The sequence below is a fragment of the Leucoraja erinacea genome, chromosome 6, assembly GCF_028641065.1.
Source record: "Leucoraja erinacea ecotype New England chromosome 6, Leri_hhj_1, whole genome shotgun sequence".
In the NCBI taxonomy this organism is placed as follows: Eukaryota; Metazoa; Chordata; class Chondrichthyes; order Rajiformes; family Rajidae; genus Leucoraja; species Leucoraja erinaceus.
Window position 1 is genome coordinate 78,566,841 of NC_073382.1, and position 25,635 is coordinate 78,592,475.

Genomic DNA, 25,635 nt, shown 5'->3' on the forward strand with positions numbered 1-25,635 from the left:
AGAACGCGGGCTTCACGGTGTTAAAGACCACAGGCCCCACAGTTGCAGCACTTTCACTGGTGATCCTCGGCAAAGGATCGCAGGCTCCTCGATGGTAAGTCCGCGCCACGCCCGCAGCTTGAAGCTCCAGGCCATCTCCAGGAAAGGCCGCAGTACTCACGTTGTTAGGCCGCAGGGGGCACGGAGATGCGACAGGGAGAAAAATCGCATCTCTGTCGAGGTAAGTGACTGAAAAAAGTTTCCCCCGATACCCCTCCCTAACCCCCCCAGATATAACATACCAAGAAACATTGAAACCTACATTTAAGACATACTTAAAATAATAAAAACAGAGAAGGGATGAGGCAGGCTGTTGGCAATGCGGCCATTACGGGCGCCACCCGGTGGTGAAAGGAGTGATTTACTGCCAAATATCTATCAAATATATCTACCTAGTTTATCAATCCTATCCATTTTGAAAATGTCTACTATAGTAAGGTCATAAGGTCACAAGGAGTAGGAGTATAATTAGGCCATTCAGCCCATCAAGTCTATCATGGCTATCATGCTATTATGGCTGATCTATCTCTCCCTCCCAACCTCATTCTCCTACCTTCTCCCTATAACCTCTGACAACCTCTGACTATTCTCTGATTTATGGAGCACATTCACTGCCTTGTTTCTACATTCACATACAATAGTAAGATTAAATGAGAACTTACCAGTTTGAAGTTTGATCTGTATTTTATGAGGAGCTACGATGAGGGATTATGTGAAGAAGCCCGTCCCAGGACGCGTTGCGGCATAACTTCAAAGCAGCGGTGTGGAATCACAGACAGACACGTATTTGAAGTAACATAGTGAAGAATAAAGAGACATCAATTATCAGTTTGATCCATGTAATGAGGGTGGGAGCGGAGGGCACGTAATCCCTCATCGTAACTCCTCATAAAATACAGATCAAACTTCAAACTGGTAAGTTCTCGTTTAATCTTACTATTTTACTTCGGAGTCACGTGAGTGATTCCGTGAAGATTTCAAAGCTCTGTGATTTCAAACCGTGTAACAGTTTATATCACTCGCTGCCGAAGCCTTTGAGGGAGGAAGCGTGTTATCATAATCAACCAATGATTCTGTTTATAGAAAAACCCAATGGTATTTTACAATAACACTGAAGAATTTTAAAATGCTCCCCTTGGCTAATTTGAATATTTGCAGATTGGAATCTTTCCTGCAAATGAAAAACAGGTTTTGTCAACAGTTTATAATAAATTATTTCTCTCTGAACGTTTTACCCCCACTATTCTGCTGGAGCCAGGATGTGGTTTATAGGTACGTCCATTCTTTTGCCGTTGACGTGGAAGCTTCTCCTGTGGGATGACAAACTTTGACATGTTAGTTTTATCCCAAGAGCTTTAACCTGCTTGAGCCATTTCAAAAAAGGCTTGTTACCCGAAGGTTTTTTGTAACCAACCCACAAGGCTTTTCATCTCCCTCGCATAATTAGGTTGTGTCTATGTAAGGTAAAAAAGGGTCTTGGTACATTACCGTGTTCTCTGGCGGGTAAGCCCGGATTTTATGATTGGATAAAGTATTCCTGGTCTGGTTTGATCATTCCCTGGACAAATGATAGAGATCTGGTCTGAAGCTGTGAGCATGGTGTCCAGTTGAAATAGGAGTAGTGACTGGACCCTCTGTGCTGCTCCATGTGCCTTTAACATATGTTTTAGTGCATAGAAGGTTCAGGTTTTGGACTCTGGCTGGTGGGATCCCCTGAAGTGTGGTTAACCACTGTGACATCCCATATATAGGTGTACATTGTCTAGGGGTTTAGAGTTTTAATACCCTTCATTACCACCAGCCAGTGACCCCATGGCCTGTTGTCCTGTAGCTGTTTTGAAAAAGAACAGGCAGGGCAATTCTAGCTGTGTTGATGGCACTGTAGCCGAATCCTTCATCATGATGAAGGTTCTCCAGGAATTCCAGTTCGTAGTACCTGATTCGGATGAGTAGGTTTTCCCCTTTATCCTTGCAGTACTTCTCTTGATGCTGGACAAGTGTTGTAGTCCAGTGGATGTTCAAAAGGATGCTGACATGGTGTCGATTATTCAGTATAACAATCCCAGTCCCAGACGTTTGCGCAGAATCTGCAGCTCAGGAGCTTATTTTCTCATGGCACAGTTGATTTGTGCCCGGCTCCGATTGTTAATAATCCTGGGTACTGGAAAAACTCCATGCAAGTTGATTGTTCAGTATAACAATCCCAGTCCCAGAGGTTTGCGCAGAATCTGCAGCTCAGGAGCTTATTTTCTCATGGCACAGTTGATTTGTGCCCGGCTCCGATTGTTAATAATCCTGGGTACTGGAAAAACTCCATGCAAGTTCCAACAATCATGTCATAGCGTAAGTTCTGAAACAGAATCCTTTTGTACTGTGCGTTGTTCTCGATTGGTGAGGCAGAAGGGAAAAAATACATAGAATTAATTTCACCAATGCAACATGAACGCATTTGTCTATCAATATTATAAATATATTGTTGAATGACAACATGACCTATAGGTCAGAAAAGTTAATATATATAGCTGACAAGCTTTCTGCTGGCACTATCTGTCCCAGAGAATTTTTTTTATATATATGAGGATTCCACTGCCCCAGGGTCTGGTTTCCCCCCGCGACATACATAGGACATCCCCGAACCTCTGGTGATATAGCATTGATGCAAATAATCGATATCAGATTCACATTCCATTTTAATTGTCATTGTCAGTGTGCAGTACAGAGACAATGAAATGCATCGTATAGCTTGATAGTTTTGTTAAACTTTATATGAAAGCGTCTACTTGATGTTGTCCTTAATTTTTTGTGACCTGGTGTCTGTCACTGTATTTTGCTTACCAGGCAGGTAAGTTGTTGATAGTCCAATACTTCTATGGATATACCATTGCCAAATTGTTTTGACCAACTTGTCATATGATACCGACTTTATGCTGCCATATGGTTAATATAGGCCACCTCCATAGTGTAGTTTATTTATACCCATACATGCAAGTGCTTAAACTCATGAATTTCACCCGAGCATTTTTAGATACTTAATGCCCAGTGTAAGTGGTAACCCCACCACTGTCTTTCTGATAATATTTCAGTCGGTAACTTCATGAGATGCTCAATGACAACCTATATGTTGTTCTTGATACTAACATCTGAATCATGTAGACAGAAAATGGTATCATTTTCCCCCAATTACTCTGTTATTTGTCGAGTAGTTGGTAGTTTGACCATTAATTTGTCCCTTGTTTGTGCCAATTCAACTATGTTGTCTATTGGCAACATTATAGTTACGTGGACTGAATTAATATGAAAGCCAAGATAGTCCAAGAAACCGCTCTATATGCTGGTAGGAACCAGACCCACCTACCTCCATGGTTATTGGCGGGGTTGTGATTTTTTCTTTTTGAGTGTTCTTCCCTGTCGACGTGCTGGCGATGTTGGGGGGAGGCGCATTTTCCAGGGGGTCCGCTGCAGGCCCTGACCTAAAAAAGGTCTCTGGGGATAGTGCGGCCCACAGCTTTGACCAGTCGGATGTTCGGGCCGCCGACTGGTAGATACAGTGGTGTGCTGCCGCCTGGGTGGAATGAAGAGCTTTAGTATGTTCACTGCCAGTGGTGCCCTCATGAGGCTAAAGGTCTTGGACGCCTCCTCCATCTCTTTGAGCTGTTTGTTCAAGTCCTTCCCAAATAAGAATGAGTCGGTCTCTGCTGATGGAGTTTTGCATAAACCTGCAAATTTAGGATTGAGGGCCGGCTTGATGTTGTCTCTTCTTAGGTTATTCAACTCATATTGTGTCGTGCACATGAGTGCCAGGACATCCTGTTGGTGAGTGGTCATCTCTACGGTCTCGACTCCCCGCGCATAGGCTTTTATAGCTGCCGTGAGGAGGCGAAGTATGCGCTGTAGTGTGACCTCCTCTCTCCGAATCTGTCCGTGGAGAGGTTTGTTGGAGAGATGATTTATGCTGGCAGCCATCCTTGGCTCCAGCGGTGCTCCAACCCGTGGGGTAGCGACAAAGCGGCTTACAACCCCTAGCAGCTCTTCCTGCACACCCTGCTCTCTTTCGGCTCCTTCCGCCTGCCCCATACTCAGACCAGCCTGCCCCTGGTCACCAATGCTAACCTCCCATTCCTGGTCCGAGGTCGCAAAGGGAGGTGCCGGACTCAGCACCATGGAGGGGGCGCCTGTCCTGTCTGTCCGAGAGCGCTGCTGCTCTCGGTAGACCATCCCCTCCAATAGCTGCTGGATGCAGCTTAGGCGGCTGTCTCTCCCCCGCTTTGGGGTGGACATTCCCCCCTCCGACGAGTCGGAGGCGACCGGCCGTTTGGCTTCCTAGCCCCTTTGCCAGTCCGCCGTGTAGGCTCTGGCGAGACTGGCTTGGCTTGGTCTCAGGGATAGCGAAAACGCTCTGCGAGCGACGCTGCCGCCGGTTGCTGCCCCGCTGGTATAGTTGGAGCGGGGCAGTACCTCTTTGCAAGGTTTGCGTTGTGTTGCTGAACTATGTAATAAAAGCACAACTGCAAACTTACCCTTGGAATGCCCAAGAGTTGCTCCTGTAGTTCAGGCGGCAGTCTCTCCTCCTCCTGGGTGGAGAGACTTCCCAGTCTGATGTTGGCTCCACCGCCGGGTTTTCCACACATCCAGCCCGTTGCTCAGGCGCTAGCGGGCTGGCTCGGTCCCGGTGTTGGGTTTGTGGACCGCCCCCTAAGCGGTCCTACCACCTGTCGCTGCCCAAAGACGTCGTTTCGTCGGGCAGGTGCAGCATTTCCCTCCCAGCCCGCAGCTGATGCTGACGGCCTTGGTACAGAGTCGGGAGCGGGGCGCTGATAGCGGTCCTCCCTCTCCCTCTCTCCTCGGGCTGCTGCACTCGGGCTGCAGCGCACTCTACGCCAGCACTGCTCCATGGGTCCCCTTAACGGCTCCAGCAAAAGTCGGAAGCCTCCACCCGCCCGCCTGCCTGCCTCACCTGGACAGTCCTTGAGGGCGAGCGAGGACTGAGGGGAACCCCAGCGCAGTGCTAGCCCCGCGCCGATGTCGCCCCTGAGGACAGCTTACCGGCACCCGCACCATGGTCCGCCGGTGAGTCCTAGTTGCGTCTTCCTCCCCTCCCGACAACGGAAAAACTCCTCCCGGAGTCCAAGGGGCCGCTTGCATGCCCTGCAGGGAACAAACAGACGCAAAGGCTGTAAAGTAAAGGTAAGTACTTACCTAAACTTTAGCTTTTCTCGTTTCTGCGGGAGCCCTGTCTCCCGTGCTGCCGCTTGGCCTGCTGAAACGTAATGCCGCAACGCGTCCTGGGACGGGCTTCTTCACGGAATCACTCACGTGACTCCGAAGTAAAATCTGTATCAGGGTATTATGGTCAGATTAGAGTACCAAAGGAGGCCATTTCTTTTACCCAGAGTACACATCGATTCTCTACTGAGTGTCAATCCTTAGGCCTTCCATTGTTGCAAATTTTACTCTTACCAATTATTTATCAAATTCTCTTTTGACGGTTCCACGATGGCATCTTTTTCCATCACAAAACAGCATTCAAGATTTCAACCGCACACTGCATATAAAAGTTCAACACTATTTTTAACCAGGGGTGAGGAGGGAGAGATAGATCAGCCATGATTGAATGGTAGAGTGGGCTTGATGGGCCAGATGGCATAATTCTACCCTTATGACCTGATGACGTTTGGTTTTATACTAGTGACCTCTACACAACAATTTTTTATCACAGGGTACAGACTCCCCTTCATTTCATATGGTTCCATCAAATCTTTCCTTATCCTCCACTTCACAAAAGACAAGTCCCAGCCTCTCTAATCTATCCATATAACTTTAGTGCCTCATCCTGGGAACCATTCTCTGAAATCTTCTCTAGACCTCTCTAATGTAGTCACATTCTTCCATTAATAGATTAAACTCAAAATCAAAACTAAAAACTTCTTATCGAGTCCACGCACAAGATTAGAAGTTGTTCAGCCAGAGCTGAACACATTTCTTGGCATCTGCTTACAACGGTGTCTGTCTTGTTGCTTCTTGTGCGTGGTGGTGGAAAGATTGGTGGAAACAGGGCCACGATGTGAATGCTCTTTCCTTGACCCCAACTAAAAGCTAAAACTAAAACTGAAACTAATTTAAAAATAATGCCCCAATTGAGGACAGACCAGTGTTTTATGACCATTCTGTGTGTGTTCCCTGCTTTTATATTTTATGTCTTTATTGATAAAACCCAGAATTGCATATGCCTTGATAAGCACTTTCGTAATCTGCCTGCCACTTGCAATGATTTGTGCAGCCATAATCTTGGATCCTCTGCTCCTGCGTTCCTTTTTGAACAATGTCCTTTATCTCTCCTCATTCTTCCAGTCAAAACCATTATCATATATTTCCTTGCATTAAATTTCACAGTGACATTTTGCTGTCCTGTTTATCCTGCCACAACCGATCATTTTCATTCTTGCAATGCACAGAACTGCAACGTTTTATGTCATTCGCAAATTTGGAAGTTGTGGTTTGCACTCCCAAGTCTAAGTGGTCAAAACATAGATGAAAAAGAGCAATGGTTCCATCACCAGTCCCTGGGGGAATCCACTTTTCACCTTTCCCCATTCTAAATCCCTCTTTCCACCACAACCCTCTGCTGCCTATTACTTAGGTAACCTCATACCCATGCTATTAAATTTCCCCAATATGCTACAGTATGTGTTTCAACAATAATGATAAGCTTGCAGTGCAGTTTTCTTGAAGTCCATGTACAGCATCATCATAACCTTCATCAATTTTATTTGCTATCTAATCACAACATCCTATGAAATTAGTTGAATACGATTGTTTGCCTCTTCTCTTTGGACCCAGGTAGATTTATTGAATGTGTAGCTGAGCTTTATGAGAAAAGGGATTTTCAATAATTTGTGATTTTTTTCATGCCTCTGAATGATCCCAAATTATCCCAAATAACCATGAAACCATTTTGAATTGTTATTCCCATTAAAGCTTAAACCAATGTAGCAGCCAGCAGGTTAACATTGAGGCAAGGACCAGTTTGATAATCAGAATTCATGAATAATGGTGAATAATGGGCAGCACGGGGGCACAGTGGTAGAGTTACAGCTCCAGAGACCTGGGTTCGATCCCAACTACGGGTGCTGTCTGTATGGAGTTTGTATGTTCTCCCCGTGACCTGCATGGGTTTTCTCCGAGATCTTCGGTTCCCTCCCACACTCCGAAGAGCGACAGTCGTGGTATAAATGTTAAAAAAATGTCCCAACTGTGTGTAGGGTAGTGTTAATGTGCGGGAATCGCTGTTCTGTGTGGAATCGGTGGGCCGAAGAGCTAGTTTCCACGCTGCATCTCGAAACTAAACTAAATCAATATTAACCAAGACATTGACATTTCCCAGGTCTTTAAAAAGGACGGGAGTTAATGGATAGGCAATTATAGTTTCCATTTGAGTTACACCCTTATTAATCTTTTAGAAGCAAGGATTGGGAAATAGGACAGATAAGTCATTCATTTTATTGGCCTGGAATTTTCTGCGAGTTGCCAACAACCTAATGTTTGCAATCTCCCCAAACATTTTTTTACATAGTTGTTTGGCCCAGGAAGTTATCTCCAACGGCTTCTGCAACCCCCTGTAGAGTGCCAGACTGACTGACCATAAACTTCAACCACCAAGATGCTATGACAGCTGCTTGAGCCATGCCCCAGGCTGTCTAACGATCAGAACTATCAAATTCTTCATATTTGAATGGCCAACATGCAGTCAATCATAACCATTTTAAGACTATGAATGATTAAGCAGACCCATTGGAATAGTTAGAAACTATCGAAGGAAACTTTTTTCTTTAAATGAAGCCGATAAAATGAGCATAACATCAATTGAACAGATTTGCTATTAATTATAAGATATAAATAATCGTCGACATGTGTGACCCTCACAACTCTTTTTTTTTCCCCCCACACAAAATGCTTTTATTCAGAACAAACACAAATATAAAGTAGTAACAAGATCAAAGAATATATTGGCATTTTACAAACAAAGTTATCAAATTAAAATATTAACATTTTTATCAACAACACTTTCGACCTCCCGTGGTGTCCTTCACAACTCTTGGTTTCTGGTGAAATTACAGCCACTGTTCTACACCATGTCAGGTTTGAGGAGAGGATTCGGGCGCATAATTGCTGGGAAATGATAGAAGTTGGTGCTCCGTTTCCAACCTTCCAAAGTGGGAGAGTCTAGGACTAGAATTCAAAGCCTCAGAATTAAAGGACATTCCTTTATGGAAGATGCAGAGAATTTCTTTAGTCAGAGGTCGGTGACAATAAAAACATATATGTCAGGCTGTTGGTTGTAGATAAAGCTCGGTGTTGAATACCATCATCCCCTTCAAGCTGGTTACCAAGCTCACGGAACTGGGTCGGCGCATCTCTCTGCAACTGGATCCTCGACTTCCTCATTAACAGAACACAGTCTGTTCGAATTGGCAGAAACACTCTTCCTCAATAACAATCAGTGCGGGAGCACCTCAAGGCTGTCTGCTCAGGCCCCTGCTCTATACTCATGTACAGCCGGTCTATCTTCAATTTCGCCGATGACACCACTGTTGTTGGATGAATTACAGATGGTGATGAGTCAGAGTATAGAAGTGAGATCGACCGACTGACCAAATGGTGCCAGCACAACAACTTGGCTCTCAATATCAGAAAGATCATTAAACTGATTGTGGACTTTGGAAGAAGAAGGATGAGGACACACCATTCTGTTTATATCAACAGGACGATGGTGGTGAGAATCAAAAACCAAATTCCTGGGCGTGCATATTTCTGTAGATCTTTCCTGGACCCAGCATACTGATGCAATTATAAAGAAAGCACATCAACGCCTCTACTTCCTGAGCAGGTACGGAGATTCGGTGTGTCAGGGAGGATTCTCTTGAACTTCTACAGAAGTACAGTAGAGAGCATATTGACTGGTTTCATCGTGGCCTGGTTCAGCAACTTGAATGCCCAGGACTGCAAAAAGTTGTGAACACTGCCCAGTCCATCACTGGCTCTGACCTCCCCACCATCGAAGAGATTTATCAGAGTCGCTGCCTCAAAAAGGCAGCCGGCATCATCAGAGACCCACACCACCCTGGCCACACACTCATTTCACCCCCACCATCAGGAAGAAGGTACAGGAGCCTGAAAACTGTAACGTCCAGGTTCATGAACAGCTTCTTCCCCACAGCCATCAGGCTATTAAACACGACAACAAATAAGCTGTGAACTACAACAGATTATTATTATTACACTATATTTGTTTATTTATGGAGTACGTGTGCATGTGTATAAACACACACTGAACTTTTTGTTCTCCCGTTATGTACTATGTTTACATATTCTGTTGTGCTGCAACAAGTAAGAATGTCATTGTCCAATCTGGAACATATTACAGTAAAAGACTCTTGTGTGTCTCTGTGTGTAGCAAGACTTAAACCAGTACTAAAATACTATGGGCCGGAGTGCCTGTTTCTGCACTGTATCTCAAAACTAAACTAAACTAAACTAAAATGTAATCAATGCTAACAAACAGAAAGCAATATGGTTATTATTTCTTCTGGACAATTTTTCCACTGGCAATCATAACTGTCAAATTTCCTGAGTCAACGAGCTGGCATTGACAGATTTGTTAGATTTTCTGTCAGAATCAATACTAATGTTGGTGAGCTGCTGATTGGGCCTGTCTGTTTTCGAATATACTAAACACCCACCGAACGAATGAAGAAGTTACAACTCCATAGCTGCTTGGAATATTAGATTTGAGTTGACAAATTGTTAATTAAAAAACATCCATTGGGCTCGAAGTAGTGAACTGTTCCTTTACGTTCTGGCCAGTCTGGCAATAGAAATGAGAGAGGTGATGAAGCTGCATTGCAACAAGATATATATTAATGGTCAGATTAAATTACACCAAGGCAGGCAGAATAATGAAACATTTGCAAAAAAAAAAAGTGAAATTGTGAAAAAGAGGTTTTCACCCATAATTAGTTTGGTTTGGTTTAGAGATACAGCACGGGAACAGGCCCTTCGGCCTTCCGAGTCCGCACTGACCAGCGATATCCGTACATTAACATTATACTCCACACACTATGGACAACTTACACTTTAAACAAGCCAATTAACCTACAAACCTGTACGTCTTTGGAGTGTGGGAGGAAACCGAAGATCCCGGGGAAAACCCACGCAGGTCACGGGGAGAATGTACAAACTCTGTACATACAGCACCCGTAGTTGGGATTGAACCCGGGTCTCTGGTGTTGCAAGCGCTGTAAGGCAGCAACTCTACCGCTGCGCCACCGCGCTGCCCTGTGCTGTTTCTGCTGTGCTTTTAACATCGCGCTGTCTCTTGTGAGATCACCCATCATCTGTGCCCAGCAGAAGATGACAGACTGGTTCTAACATCTTGGCCAACAATCCATCTTCGTCTTCATTTTCATCTTGGTGTGAAAAGGAGAGCAATTATGACAAAGAAACAGGAATCTGCATCCAACAAGTCATTGTGCTTCCCAAGCCTTTGCCCATATTCTGAGCAACTAGTCTGTGGTGGTAACTGGCTAATTTTCACCAGTACATGGCAACAGGAGATTTTTTTTGACAGAAAAGTCAGTGTAGGAATGGAAAGGCGAGTTTAAATGGATAGTAACCGGGAGATCCAGTTGGCCATGCCGAACCGAACGTAAGTGTGCAGCAATATGGTCGCCGAGTGTACGCTTGTTCCTGCCGATGTACAGGATCTCACATCGGGAACACCGGATGCAGTAAAAGAGATTTACTGGATTTCATCTACTGCAGATTAATCAATTGAAAGGTCCCAACATGAAACATTACCTATCCATTTACCCCAGAGATGCTGCCTGTCAAGCTGAGTTACCCCAGGATTATATGTCTACCTCTACAACCAAGAAAGCTTAGGAAGTTCGACAAGAAATTGCCGATGTAGCCCAGATCAGTATGTAAACCAACTTCCCTTCCACAGACTCCATCTGCACTCATGCTGCCCCATCAAGGCACCAGCATAATCAGGGACTAGTCTCACTCTGATAACTCCGTTGTCTACCATCAGGCAAGAGGTCCAGAAGTTTGAAAACACATACCTCCAGATTCAGGGACAGTTTCTTCCTAGATATTATCAGACATCTGACCCGTCCTCTCATTGGCTAGAGGGCGGTCCTGACCTCCCATCTACCACTTTGGAGACATTTGAACCAGCTTTAATTGGACTTTATCAGACTTAATCTTGCATTAAATATTGTATCCTTTATCTGTACACTGCGGATAGCTTGGAAGTTCTGCATGTCCCCATCGACTCTCACCAACTTCGACAAATGTGCCATAGAAAGTATCGTATCAGGATGCATCAGAGCCTGGTTTGGATACAGGTCCAACAAAGACCCCAAGGAATTTCAGAGAGTTGTGGATGTAGCCCAAATCATCACACAATCCAGCCTCCCTTCCATTGACTCCATCTACACTTCATTCTGCCTCAGCAAGGCTGCCATCACAATCTAGGATGAGTCGCACCCTGGTCACCCCCTCTTCTCCCCTCTCCCATCAGGCAAGAGGTACAGAAATGTGAAAACATCTAACTTGAGATTCAGAAATGGTTCCTTCCCGGCTGTTATCAGGCAATGTAAAAGTCCTCTCAAACACACAAAATGCTGGAGTGACTCAGGCAGCATCTCTGGAGAGAAGGAATGGGTGATATTTCGGGTCGAGACCCTTCTTCAGATTGATGTCAGTGGAGTGGGCGGTACAGAGATAAAATGTACCCGGAGACAGTAAGATTGGTCGGAGAACTGGGAACGGGGTGGGAATGGAGAGAGAGGGAAAGCAAGGGCTATTTGAAGTTAGAGAAGTCAATGTTCATACCGCTGGGGTGTAAGCTTCCCAAGCAAAATACGAGATGCTGCTCCTCCAATTTGAGCTGGGCCTCACTCTGGCAATGGAGGAGGCCCAGGTCAGAAAGGTCAATGTGGGAATGGGAGGGGGAGTTAAAGTGTTTCGCAACCGGGAGATCAGGTAGGTTAAGATGGACTGAGCGGAGGTGTTCAGCGAATCGATCGCCAAACCTGTGCTTGGTCTCGCCGATGTACAGAAGTCCACACCTGGAAAAGCGGATACAGTAGATGAGGTTGGAGGAGGTGCAAGTGAACCTCTGCCTCACTTGAAAAGACTGTCGGGGTCCTTGGATGGAGGCGAGGAGGGAGGTATAGGGACAGGTGTTGCATCTCCTGCGGTTGCAGGGGAATGTACCTGGGGAGGGGGTGGTTTGGGTGGGAAGGAACGGGTTGACCAGGGAGTTGCAGAGGGAACGGTCTCTGCGCAAAGTGGAAAGGGGAGGAGATGGGAAGATGTGGCCAGTAGTGGGATCCCGTTTGAGGTGGTGGAAATGTCGGATGTGAGTCCTGTGCAGTCCTGATCACCCATCCACCTCATCGGAAACCTTACATCAGCGGAAATCTTTAATCAGATTTCAATGTTATCCCTTGCATTAAATGTTATATCCTTCATCCTTTATATTGCACTGTGGACAGCTCGATTGTATGCATGCTTAGTCTTTTCTTGGACTTGACAGCACACAATCAAAGTTGTACCTCAGTATAGGTGACAGAATTATACTGAGCTAAACTAAATTGACTATATTTATCCATCATGCCTTCTAAATTCTACAAAAGGAACTTGCTGGTCCTGAACTCTCACTATCCACTTGAATGTTTGAATTGATCAGCCATAGATTCTGGTTTATTCCACCACCTTCAAAAAATGATTGCACAAAGGAAATGTAGTAAATCACACAGCACTATGTTGGTAGCACGGAGGCAGGAGATATGACAAGATGTTATTGAATGGCAGCACAGGGTGGCACGGTGGCACAGCGGTAGAGTTGCTGCCTTACAGTGCTTACAGCGCCAGAGACCAGTGTTCGATCCCGACAGCAGGTCCTGTCTGTACGGAGTTTGTACGTTCTCCCCGTGACCACGTGTGTTTTCTCCGAGATCTTCAGTTTCCTCCGACACTCCAAAGACGGACAGGTTTGTAGTTTAATTGGCTTGGTATAAATGTAAATTGTTCCTAGTGTGTAGGATAGTATTAGTGTGTGGGGATCGCTGTTCAGCCCGGACTAAATGGGCCAAAGGGCCTGCTCATGTTCTGAATCTCTAAACTAAAAGTTAAGCATTATGTCATGTTCACATATGCCGTCACAATTGAAAGTTTAGAGCACACATTGGGGAACAAGTATTTATTACTCAAAAGTTATTTTGATAATTATGGCATTACATTTCTGATTTAACAGTCCTAGTGCAGACTCTGCCTTTGTAAGTTATGTTGAGAATCAAGATGGTGAAATTATAATGCAACCATAACCTCTTCACATCCAGGTTTGTAGGTTAATTGGCTTGGTGTGTGTGTAAATTGTCCCGAGTGTGTGTGGGATAGTATTAGTGTGCAGGGATCGTCGTTGGCGCGGACTAGATGGGCCAAAGGGGTTGTTTCTGCACTTTATCTCTAAACTAAACAGTCATAAAGGGTTAAATGGCCTATTCCTGGATCCGATGTTCTCGCACAAAATAATTAATTGTTGATGTTGCACTTATCCGAATGCCTACTAAAGTTTTAGAAGTAGCCAAAGGAACACTGACATTTAAAAATCATGTGCTCAGCCAAGAATCTTGGCTGAGAATTTCACATACATTATTCAAGAATTCAATATTCTTAAGTGGGTTTGGAAAGGAAAACAGTTATTGACGTTAACAGATTGTGGTGAAATTCAACAATATCCAAAGTTCCTTTAATATTTGATAGGCCATGAGACAAGAACCTGAATGAAAATATAACAATGGTTGTTGACAGACACAAAATGCTGCAGTAACTCAGTTGAACAGACAGCATCTCTGGACAGAATGAATGGGTGATGTTTCTATCTCTGAATAGAATGAATGGGTGAAGGGTCAAGACCCTTCTTCAGAACTGATCTGTAAATAAGCTGTTACCAATTTTTTTACAAAGAAAAACTTGACATTTTCTAAACCATCCTGTGAGCAAGTTTTAAAAGCACAAAATAAAAAAAAATAAAATATGTTTTAATGTTATTGATAACTTGCTTAAATCTCATTTTGGAGGATGCGGGGTTGGTTATTAACATTTGGTGAAACCTTCTTTTGAAGTTCCTGATGAAATGTTGTCTTCTGTTCCTGCAGTAGCTAGTTTATTAAAGGAAATTTGTCTCTAAACAGATCATGAGCATTTTGCACCAAATGTACCACATGCTGCTCTTGAGGCAATTTCCTTTTGACACATATCCACTCATCATTTAGCATGATATCAACACTTATTCTCAAAAACAGGCTGGAGGCCAAACCTTCATGGCTGGCTCTGTAGCACTCATAATAGTCTGCTTGATGCAATATAGATAAGGATGTAGTGAACCGTGATGAGCCAAGAAATCATGGTAAGAAAGGGGATGCTGTCGCAGGCACAGTTCATGCAGCGAAGAAAAACTAACCTATAAAGATAATCCCTCTACTAACACTCTCCTCCGCCTAGTTGTTTTAATGTTCCTCTCTCTCTCTCCCTGAGCTGGTTCTCACACTTGCCAATTTCTCCTTCAACCACTTCCTCCAAAATATAAGAACTTTCAGTCTGAAGAAGGGTCCCGACCCGAAACATTACCCATTCCTTCTTTCCAGAGATGCTGCCTCACCCGCTGAATTACCCCAGCATTTTGTGTCTACCTTTGATTCAAACCAGCATCTGCAGTTCTTTCCTACACAACAGATAATTCTCCAATTAGCTATTGTAAAGTGGAAACCAATTGTCATATCTGAATATATATATATATATCAGGGCGATATGGTGGCACAGCAGTGGAGTTTCTGCCTTACAGCACCAGAGTCCCAGTTCGATCCAGACCAAGGGTGTTTGTCTGTATGGAGTTTGTGCGTTCTCCCCATGACCAGTGTGGGTTTTCTCTGGGTGTCACAGTTTCCTCCCACACTCCAAATACTCACTGCCCTTCTCTCTCTGCCCCCCCCCCTCTCTCTCTCTCTCTGCCACCCTCTCTCTCTGCCCCTCTCTCTTTCTCTCTGCCCCGCTCTCTCTCTCTCTCTCTCTGCCCTCTCTCTCTCTCTGCCCCTTTCTCTCTCTCTGCCCCTTTCTCTCACTCTGCCCTCTCTCTCTCTGCCCCCTCCCTTTCCCTCTGTAGCAGCGTCTGTGAATTGGGGGCTATGCGTGAGTGAATAGGGCGGGGGATGCGGCAACAGGAGCAAATTAATAATATTAATATAATATCAAGAGGGGTGGTTAATGTGTGTGTGTGTGTGAATGGGGGGTAGTTAATGTGCATATGATGCCACAGGCCACCCCCCGCACACCCCCCCCCCCCCCCCCCCCCCCCACAACCGTGTTGAGGGGACGGGATCCAACGGGTCCCACTTGGTCTAGTACTTAATTAAAACTCTCATCTTGTCCTCTTCTAGTTTGCGTTGTTTTTAAATTTGCTCAAAAACGGTACCCGATAGCGCTAGGATTTTTCGCCACATTACTCACCATTCTCCTGTGCTGCAAGTGCTTCAAGTTTTGTTCCGATCGGTGAAATGTTACAAAAGTTATTGGTCTTCTGTCCTGTCATTCACACGGAACGGCGATGCCCCTGCCGGCAACCGCTGTGTCTGCGGTCTGCGGGCTGTATCTGTGTTCCACGGGCTGTGTCAGTGGTCTGCGGAATGTGCTTGTGTTCCACTGGCTGTATCTGTGTTCCACAGGCAGGGGCTGTGTGCCGAGGGTGGGGTCTGTGTGCCGCGGGGCACGGCGGTGACCATTATCACCACAAGCCGGGATCCACTGAGTGAGGCTGGAGCCGGGAACTGATGAGTGCGGCAGGAGGCAGGGAAGGGAGCCGCTGTGTGAGGTCAGAGCCGAGGACTGGTGCCATTGAGTGAGGTCGGGGCCGGGAGCCACTAAGTGAGGCCGGGGCAGGGGCCGAGATCCGGGAGTGCTGTCAGAGCTGGGGCTGGGAGCCGCTGAGCCCTCAGCCCCTCACCCTTCCTGACCCCCTCCCCCTCCCAACCTCTTCCCCCCTTCCCAGCCCCCCTCTCCACTCCCACCCCCACCTTCCCCCACTGCCTCACCCCTTCCCCTCTCCCACACCCCCGCTCCCCAACACCCCCCCTCCTCCCCCCCCACATGCCTCCCACCCACACACACACTTCCCCCACCACACATCCCCCACAACACAACACCTCCTTCCTCACATCCCCTGCCCACACATCCCCCCCCCCACATCCCCTCCCCCACATCCCCCCTCCCCCCCCCTTCCCACATCCCCCTCCCCCATATCTCCCTCCCCCACATCCCCCCCCCACTCACTCCCCCCCCCCCCCATATCTCCCTCCCCCAAATCCCCCTCCCCCACACCCCCCCCTCCCCCACACACACCTCCCACAACCTTCCCCCCCACCCCACAACCCCATCCCCACCCACAACCCCTGTCCCGCCACAACAGCAATAGGCCATGCCAGCGGCAGGTGTAGGCAATGGCAGGGGTAGGCCATGGTAGCGGTAGGCCACAGCAGCACTACCCCCTACACCATCCTCTGACAGGCCCCGCCTGAAGCCGTTCCCCTCCCCTCCCCTGACTGCAGGATGCTCCTGCCAGCCCCTGTCTGAAGCCATCCCGTGCCCTGGCTCCAGAACACTTCCCCTCCCTACTGGCCCTCGGCAGCCCCTGCTTGAAGCCGTCAGCCTCCGCCGGATGCTGTGTGCTCCCCCCCCACCCCCACCGTCTCCCAACAACCCCCGATTGAAGCCGCCCCCTCCCCCGGCTGTAGGATTCTCTGACCACCCCCCACCGACCCTCAACAGCCCTCGCCCCAGATATTGCCTGGCCCATAGAGTTCCTCCTGAACTTTGTGTCTTGTTTCAGAGTACATAACAAGTGAACTTAACAGAAAGTACTTAACAGTACTAATGCTGAACACCTCTGCTCTATCTGTCTTAACCAAGCTGGTCTCCCGATGGCCCAGCACTTCAACTCCCCCTCCCATTCCCAATCTGACCTTTCTGTCCTGGGCCTCCTCCATTGTCAGAGTAAGGCCCAGCGCTAATTGGAGGAACAGCACCTCATATTTCGCTTGGGTAGTTTACACCCCAGCGGTATGAACATTGACCTCTAACTTCAGGTAGCCCTTGCTCTCTGTCTTCATTCAGCTCCCCCTTCCCAGTTTCCCCACTAGTCCCCTGTCTCTGCCTACATTCTCTCTTTGTCCTACCCCCTCCCTTGACATCAGTCTGAAGAAGGGTCTCGGCCCGAAACATCAGCAATTCCTTCTCTCGATATATGCTGCCTCACCCGCTGAGTTTCTCCAGCATTTTGTGTCTATGTTTGGTTTTACCAGCATCTGCAGTTCTTTCTTAAGCATACTTAACAGGTGACATTGTTTCCAAGAAGCCTGCCTGATTCTCCCTACATTTTTGTTTTCATTGCATAAGCTTAAAGAACCTGGTGGATTGTTCAAATCAATGTGCCCGTCCATCCTTTTTGTTTCTGCCTTCCGCCTCCTTTAATGTTCCAGCATCACTCATCTCAATAACTGCGACAACATTCATCTTCAATCCTTGAGCAATACCAAGTTAGCATGAATATGCTGTGTTTAAGAAAGAACTGCAGATGTTGGAAAAAATAAAAGGAAGACATAAATGCTGGAGAAACTCGGCGGGTGAGGCAGCATTTATGAAGCAAAGGGATAGGTGATGTTTCGGGTCATGGACGTAGACATAGACATAGAATATAGGTGCAGGAGGAGGCCATTCAGCCCTTCGAGCCAGCATTGTCATTCATTGTGATCATGGCTGATCGTCCCCTATCAATAACCCGTGCCTGCATTCTCCCCATATCCCTTGATTCCACTAGCCCCTAGAGCTCTATCTAACTCTCTCTTAAATTCATCCAGTGACTTGGCCTCCACTGCCCTCTGTGGCAGGGAATTCCATAAATTCACAACTTTCTGGGTGGGGGAAGAAGAGAGGAAGAGGCGGAGACAGTAGGCTGTGGGAGAGCTGGGAAGGGGAGGGGAAGGAGGGGGAAAGCAAGGACTACCTGAAATTGGAGAATATACAATAAATACAATATGCTGTATGTAAGAAGGAACTGCAGATGCTGACTTACACCGAAGATAGACACAAAATGCTGGAGGAACTGAGCGAGTCAGGCAGCATCTCTGGAGAAAAGGAGTAGGTGACATTTCAGGTCGAGCCCCTATATTAGACCAACCAATATGCTATGTTGGTTTGGTAGCAGCATATTTAAGGATGACAAAAGACAAACCCTGGTCCTTTAAGCAAAATATCCTTGAAATTGCTTCTGCAGCATCAAAAAGTGTAATTCCTCTTGCAAAATAAAATCAGCTTTTCCTTCCTGCATAAACATGGCCCCCAGAGGTACAGTTTAAGGCATTAAAGGAACAACTACAAGTATTAGCAAGGCTGGCATTTATTACTGAATGAGCCAGCTGGGTTTTTATCTGATGGCTTGATGGTCACTTTCACTAATTTCAATTTTTATTTATAGGCGATTTGAACTCACAATTCCCTTGCCATTAGTCCAGACCCAAGAACATAACCGTAATGAAACCAACCCCATGAATGAATAATAGAAGTTAGAGTGAAGAGGAAGCACAGTTTATATACTGAAGGAAATGACATTAACATTTGTTTGGGGGCTAAATGTTATGAACTGAAAACTTACAAAACCAGCTGGTCCGTGAAGATAGCTATTTCTCTGCACCCTGTTAAAAGATGCCATCAGGAAGTCATTTTCTATTGTCTGTATTTGTTCCAAATATATTAATTTCATGAAATATTATTTCTAGCAAAGATTAAATTGTTTTTATTGATAACCCAATGGGGAAATGATTGGAGAAATAATCGGTTTTGGAGTATGGAGTACATCTATCTTGTTTTGATGTTTTGATCGTATTAACGTGAGATTACAAGAAATGATCACAACAATGTGTAGATGATTAGTGTGGTAAAATTTATAATTTATATAGAGTCATAGAGTGATACAGTGTGGAAACAGGCCCTTCGGTCCAACTTGCCCACACCAGTCTGCCCGTGTTTGGACAATATCCATCCAAACCTGTGCTAAACATGTACTTGTCTAACTGTTTCTTAAATGTTGGGTTAGTCCCAACCTCAACTACCTAATTTGGTAGCTTGTTCTACACACCCACCACCCTTTTGGTGAAAAAGTTACCCTCTCAGATTCCTATTAAATCTTTTCCCCTTCACCTTAAACCTATGTCCTCTGGTCTTCGATTCACCTACTCTGGGAAAGAGACTCTGTGCATCTATCCAATCTATTCTTCTCAAGATTTTATATAGTTGAATGCAGTTGCGACGTCCTCCTCCTAGCCAAAAGGGCTCATGGTGCATTTTGGGGTTTATGTTGACTCACTTTTACATTCTTTGGCAAAGGTTTAGAGATGCATTTTCTGAACCTCTGCACTCAGCAGATTTGAAGAAAATAAATAGAATTCCTAAAGATGAAACTCCACCTCTTTTTGTGTATTAAGATATAATATTGGCACTGGCAGCAATTATTGCTGACATCAGGTGAAGAAGCCAAACTCTTATTCAAAATAAAACTCGAGAGATAGAAGCAAAGAAGCTTCAAGAAAACTACGATCATCCCGGTGTCAAAGAAAAATAAGATCTCATGCCTTAATAACCACCATCCAGTGGCCTTGACATCTACCATCATGAGATGCTTTGAGAGGCTGGTTATCGCATGCATTCAATCCAGCCTAACAAGCAACCTTGATCCACTGCAGTTCACCCATTGCTGCAACAGGCACATGCCAGATGGCCCCTGATGATCTAACTGGCCCAACACACATCCCTGGAACACCTGGATAATAAATCACCTAAATCAGACTCCTGTTAATGGATTACAGCTCTGCTTTCAGTACCATCATCCAAACCAAGCTCATCACCAAACATGTGGAACTTGGAGTCGGCATTCATCTCTGCAACTGGATCTTCAATTTCCCGACCAACAGATCACAATCAGTGAGGATAGGAGACAAATCATCCTCTACGATAACCCTGAACACTGATGCTCCTCAAATGTGCATTCTCAGCCCCACTTATTCCTTATTCGCTCGTGACTGTACTGTCAAGTACCAATTCAACTCAATTTGCAACACCTGTCCCTTTACCTACCCCCTCGACTCCATTCAAGGACCCAAGCAGTCGTTCTAGATGCGACAGAGGTTCACCTGTATCTCCTCCAACCTCATCTACTGCATCAGCTGCTCTAGATGTCAGCTGATCTACATCGGTGAGACCAAGCGGAGGCTGGGCGATCATTTCGCCGAACTCCTTCGCTCGGTCCGCAAGAACCTACCTGAACTCCCGGTGGCTCAGCACTTCAACTCCCCTTCCCACTCCGAATCCGACCTCTCTGTCCTGGGTCTCCTCCATGGCCAGAGCGAGCAACACCGGAAATTGGAGGAACAGCACCTTATATTCCACTTGGGGAGTCTGCATCCTGCGGGCTTGAACATTGAATTCTCCCAATTTTGTTAGCCCTTGCTGTCTCCTCCCCTTCCTCAGCCCTCGGGCTCCTCCTACTCCTTTTTCCTTCCTTCTCCCCGCCACCCCCTATCAGTCTGAAGAAGGGTTTTGGCCCGAAACGTTACCTATTTCCTTCGCTCCATAGATGCTGCTGCACCCGCTGAGTTTCTCCAGCTTTTTTGTGTACCAACTCAATTTATAAGTTGAAAGATGACACCGCTATAGTGGGCTGGATATCATACAGGAAGGAGTTTGAGAATTTGAGAACCTTGTAACCTGTTGCCAAGACAACAACCGCTCCCTCAAAGTCAGCAAGACAAAGGAGATTGTGATTGACTTCAGGAAACAAAGCAGTACACACATCTTAGTCTATGTTCACAGCCTGAATTGGAATAACTCCAACCAAGAGAGTAATAAAATTGCTGAGAGTTTTGGACAAAGCCCAGATCAACCTCCTTTGCATGGATTGCATTTATAATCCAAGCTGCCTTGGTAAGGCCAGTGGCATAATGAGGGACCTGTCTCAGCCCGGTTACTCTCTCTTCTCCCCTGTCTCATCAGGCAAGAAGTTTGAAAATGCTTACTGCTAGTTTCAGCGACAGTTTCATCCTTGCTATTATCCAGCAGCTCTACTGTCATCTCACTAGCTAGAGTGCGGTCCTAATAGAAACATAGAAAATAGGTGCAGGAGTAGGACATTCAGCCCTTCGAGCCTGCACCGCCATTCAATATGATCATGGTTGAGTATCCAACTCAGTATCCTGTACCTGCCTTCTCTCCATACCCCCTGATCCCTTTAGCCACAAGGGCCACATCTAACTCCCTCTTAAATATAACCAATGAACTGGCCTCAACCACCTTCTGTGGCAGGGAAATCCACAGATTCACCACTCTCTGTGTGAAAAATGTTTTTCTCATCTCAGTCCTAAAAGACTTCCCCCTTATCCTTAAACTGTGACCCCTTGTTCTGGACTTCCCCCAACATCTCCCATTTACCTCATAGGATATCTTTGAATTATCTTTAATCAGACTTGTTGTGTTCTTTATACTTTAGCTGCACACTGTGGATGGCTTGATTGTAAACATGTATAGTCTTTTCTTTTGACTGGATAGCACACAACAAAAAGCTTCTCACAGTAACTCAGTACACGTGACAATAATAAACTTAGCTAAACTGAACTAAAATATTATACCTGTCTAATTTTGGAAAATAATGAACAAATCACCACAATAATAAGATAAATAGTAACATTTGCTTCTCAAATCCAGGCACAGAAAGGACATTGCAAGGTCTGTTGCATTTCTTTGCAGCAAATGACTTCAATGGTCAGAATAAAGAAAGATCTCCCCTGATTTGTTGGTTGTAACATAATGTGCCATGTTCACGGTTGCCGTCACAACTGTAAGTTTAGAGCACACATTGGGTAACAAATATTTATGTGCAAGTTATTTTGATAATTATGAGATTACATTTCTGATTTAACAGTTCTAGTTCAGTCTCTGCTTCTTCCTCTGTCAGAGTGTACAATAGATCACTGTGGATTCTTGATTAGCACATGTCAGGGGATAAGGAGAGAAAGCAGGAGAATGGTGTTAGGAGGGAGAGATACTGTAGATAATCCATGATTGAATGGGGGAGTAGACCTGATGGGCCGAATGGCCTAATTCTTCTCCTATCACTTATGACCGTGAAAATGAGTGAGGCCCAATGCAAATTGGAGGAACAACACCTCATATTTGGCTTGGGCAGCTTACTCCCCAATGGTATGAATATTGACTTCTCTAACTTCTCTAACAAGAGGTCTGGAAAAAACTATATTAAAAACAATAAGGAATTGATGACTTGTTATAAAATCACTTTAACCACTAAACTGGTACCAAGCAAAATTATGTCAAGGTTTACTTTCTTGGATAATGAAACAATGCTTGATTTATAGTTGAATTGAGGAGGTTGCAACAAGATTGTGATTACAGCAACACATACTTTACAGACGCTGAGAGAGGCTAGCATGCACAATTAATGATGACTGTTTTAGGAGGCGGTTAATATCAGAGGTGAAGTTGACCTTTCAGAATGCATTGAACAGTGTTCAAGCAAGGGACTCAGCAAGGGAAAACAAGCAGGACATATGCATGGAACACGTGAATGCATGTAGTAACTTATGCATTAGACAAGGTATGAAACACATTGTCCTGTTCCAAAACAATTATTGCATCTTTACTTTAAAAATAAATTGCAGAGGCTGTGAGCTCTTCCACTGCACGCTATTTTTTGCTGTTTATGCAGATGCCTGCTTCAGTTTCACCGGGCCGACCCCTCATTTCTAGGGAGAGAGGAAAACAAACTCATAGACACAAAGAGATGGAGTAACTAAGCGGGACTGGCGGCATCTCTGTATAGAAGGAATGGATGACTTTTTGGGTCGAGACCTTTTTGCTTTTACCTGACTCTCAGTCTGAAGAACGGTCTCAACACGAAACGTCACCCATTCCTTCTATCCAGAGATGCTGCCAGTCCTGGGATGCTATCTGACCCGCTGAGTTACTCCAGCTTTTTGTGTCTATCTTTGTGTGAAGGAGTGGCACAGTGGTACAGCGGTAAAGCGCCAGTGACCAAGGTTCGATCTTGACCATGGGTGCTGTATGTACGGCATTTGTACATTCTCCTCGTAACCTGCATGGGTTTTTTCCGAGATCTTTGATTTCCTCCCACACTCCAAAGATGTACAGGTTTGTAGGTTAATTGGCTTGGTATAAATGTAAATTGTTCCTAGTGCGTGTAGGATAGTATTAGTGTGTGGGGATCGCTGTTCAGCGCAGACTCAGTTGGCCGAAGGCCTGCTTCTGCTCTGAATCTCTAAACTAAATGAAGCATTATGTCATGTTCACATATGGCGTCACAATTGTAAGTTTAGAGCACACATTGTGGAACAAATATTTATTACTCAAAAGTTATTTTGATAATGATTACATTACATTTCTAATTTAACAGTCATAGTGCAGCCTCTGCCTTTGTAAGTTATGTTGAGAATCAAGATGGTGAAATTGGAATGCAACCATAACCTCTTCACATCCACTAACATGGAACACCGAATCATGCGCTTCAGCCTATAATATCTGTGCCGAACATAATGCCAAGTTATACTAATCTCCTCTTACTACACCTGACCCATATCCCTCCATTCCCTACATATCCATATGCCTGTCTAAAAGCCTCTTAAACACCACTATCATATCTCAATCAATCAATCAATCAATCAAGCAATTTTATTCGTCACATTGCATATAAAGTGCAAGTGAAATGAATTTGTCAGCAGCGGTACAAAGATAAAGAACACACAAACACAATAAAAATTTAACACAAACATATACACCACAGCATTCATCACTGTGGTGGAAGGCACAGAAATTGGCCAGTCCTCCTCCACTTTCCCCCGTGGTCGGGACCTCAACCCTCCGCAGCCATCGCTGCAGGCGTCCAGATGATAAAAGGAGAAGGGAAAAGTCAATGTAAGTCCAGGATCGGCTCTTCCCCACTGGAGACCGCGGCTTCAGGCTGCTGTGGGCCACAGGCTGGTGTTCGAAGATTTAAAGTTCGCACCGCAGCCTGAAGCACCGCAGACTGCAGGGCCGACAGACGAAGTTCCCCTCCAGGGATCCCCGGCAATGGTAAGTCGCTACCGTGCCCGCGGTAGAAGTTGGCCGCGGGCCGGCGGTGGAAGCTTCTTCTTCCCCCCCCCGGGTCCCCCACGAGGGATCCCGGGCTGCAGACACCGCGCCAGCTGGAGCTGTGCAGACCGCGGCTTCAGGCTGCCGGCTACCACGGGCCAGCGAAACGGAGCGCTATCCTACAGCGAGCCTCAGTGAGGGCTCACCCGCTCCACGACGAGAGTCCACGCTGCGCCCGCCGCTGAAGCCCCGGGCGCGTCTCCGGGAAACGTCGTGCCGATCCTTGTTGTTAGGCCACGGGGGAGGAGACCTGGAAAAAGTCGCCTCTCTGTGGAGGAGGCGACCAAAGCGGTTTCCCCCTCACCCCCCCACACCATCCCCCACACAAGATACACAAAGGAACATTAAAAAATACATTCAAACATACTAAAAAAACAAGAAAAGTAGAAAAAAATGGACACGCTGCTGACAGGGCGCCGGCTTGCAGCGCCCCCACTTACCACACTGCAGCGCCCCCACCGACCATATCTGTGTCCACAACCACCGCTGGCAGTGTATCTCAGGCACCCACCCTCTCTTTGTAAAGCACTTGCCCCCACACATCTTTAAATGTTCCCTTTCTGACCTTAAAACTATGCCCTCTAGTCTTTGACATTCCACCCTGTGAAAAGTGTTCTGACTGTCTACCCTATCTAAGCTTCTCAATTATATATTCTTCAATGAGGTTTTACTTCAACCTTTGTGTCGCCATCGGGTGGTTAGGCCAGTGATAGATCGAACCCTAGTCCATTGAACTAAACCAGGCACGTGACTGCGTTTGACGGGAAGATGGCGTCATGTGTCACGGGTGTGTCCAACTGCAACTGCAGGGAATCAGTTAGTGCTCACTCTCAGCGTGCGAGTGCCTGACTCTGTATCTGCCAATAAAGACCACTTTGTTCTCAAATGTGTGTCTTGCTATACCTTCGACATGCCAGAGAAAACCATCCACTTTCATCCAACTGCTCCTTAGAGCTAAAACCCTCATATCCAGGACAACTTCTTGTAGTGAAGTGACCAGAATTGCACACAATACTCCAAATGCAGCCTTACCAAAGTTTAATAAAGATGCAGAATAACTTCCTGATTCTCATACTCAATGACAGATGAAAGCAAGCATACCACATACATTTTTTACCACTCTATCCCTGCATCATTTAAAAGGAATTAATGGAGAAATCATTCTATAATCAAACTATGAAATGGGCCTGCCACACTCCATGGTTGAAGTCACTATTTTTCCATCACAAAACACTTTTGTACTAAAAAGACTAACATTTACACTTG